The sequence below is a fragment of the Galeopterus variegatus genome, unplaced genomic scaffold (assembly GCF_000696425.1).
Source record: "Galeopterus variegatus unplaced genomic scaffold, G_variegatus-3.0.2 Scaffold8557, whole genome shotgun sequence".
NCBI lineage: Eukaryota > Metazoa > Chordata > Mammalia > Dermoptera > Cynocephalidae > Galeopterus > Galeopterus variegatus.
In genome coordinates, this window is record NW_007734668.1 from 16,093 (window position 1) to 18,036 (window position 1,944).

Sequence of the window (1,944 nt, forward strand, 5' to 3'; positions counted from 1 at the left end):
ATACAAGAAAATAAAAATATAATTAAAAAAAAAAAACAAGAAAAAATGACAGTAGGGAAGGAATTCTCAAGTACCAGTCCCTGTAGAGCAGGAAGCACCTGAAATGAACTGACTGAAAAGAAATTTTGAGCAACAATCTTAAGGAAACTCAGTATGATACAAGAAGTCTCAGATGATACAACAAAATGAGAAAAAGTAACCAGGTTCTGAAGGAGGAAATACGCAAAGAGATAAGTATCTTGCAAAAGAATATAACAAAACTCCTAGAACTGAAGGATTCATTCAATGAAACATAAAACACAATCAAGAGCTTAAGCAACAGGTTAGATCAAAACTAAAAAAGAATTTTGGATCTCAAAGATAGTCTTTTTGAAATGAGACAAGACAAAAAAATTTTTTTTAAAAAGAGAGAGAAGAAGAGAAAACAAGATTTTTTAAAAAATGAAAAATAAAAGAAAACTAAAAGAGTAAGAAGACAATCTGAAGTGCACAAACACCACCAAATCATGGGTATTCCAGAAGGGTAGGAGAAAGGAAAGGCATTGAAAACCTATTCAGTGAAATAATAGTGGGAAAGTGTCCAGGTATAAGAGAGAGATAGGCCTTCAAATCCAGAAGACTCAAAGATTCCCAAATAGATTCAATCCAAAAAGATTCAATTCAAAACAATCCTCTTCAAAACACATTACAGTCAAACTAGCAAAGCTCAAAGACAAAGAGAATCCAAAAAACAGTATATAAAAGTCACTTATAAGGGAGCCCCTTTCAGACTAACTGCAGACTTCTCAACTGAAACCCTGTAGGCAAGAAGAAAATGGGATGACATTGGCAAAATACTAAAAGAAAAAAACTGCCAGCCAAGAATACTATTCCCAGCAAGGCTATCCTTCAGAAATGAGGGAGAAATAGTGTATTTACCAGACAAACAAAAACTTAGTAATTTCACCAATACATAAACAGCCCTAGAAGAAATTCTTAAGGGAGTCCTGCCTCTGGAACCCAAAAAACAATAATCACTACCACAAACACACAATAAAGAACAAAACTCGCTGGTAAAACACAAATGCAAATGAGAAAGAAAAAGAGACTAATTGATACCACCTCAAAAAAACAGCAAACACTGAAGATATATACTAAAAGAGGAAGAAAGGAACAAAAGGTATTTAAAACTGATTATTGCACACATTGTATGCAGGTATTGTTACTCAATCCTGTACTTCACATATATGTGCAATCAGTTACGTTAAAAAAAATCAAAAAACCAGCTCTATATACAATATCTACACACACAAAAACATGGATATAATTTAGTCAAGGAGGTGAAAGATATCTATACTTAAAACTATAAAATATTAATGAACAAAATTGAAGAAGGCACAAATAATTAGAAAGATACCCCATGTTTATGGATCGGAAGAATTTGTAGTGTTTAAATGTCTATACTACCAAAAGCAATGTGCAGATTCAGTGTAATCCCTAGCAGAATTTCAGTGTCATTTTTCATAGATACAGAAAAAAAATTCTAAAATTAATATGGACCCACAAACACATATACACACACATAAACACACACAATGAATAGCCAAGGCCTCATAAGCAAAAAGAACAAATCCAAATACAATGTACTACTTGATTTCAAACTATACTACAAGTCTAGCTAGTTAGCTCAGTTGGTTAGAGTGCCACCTTGTAACACCAAGTTCAAGGATTTGGATTCCCACACTGGCCAGCTGCCCAGAATAAAACATAATTAAAAAATCCAACTATACTACAAAGTGATAGTAATTTAAACAGCATGGTACTGACATAAAAATAGACTCATCAATAATGGAACAACGTGAAGAGCTCAGAAAAATCACAAACACATCTTAGTTAACTGATCTTCAGCAAACCCTTCAGCAACACCTACATCTGATAAGAGATTAATATCCAAAATACATAAGT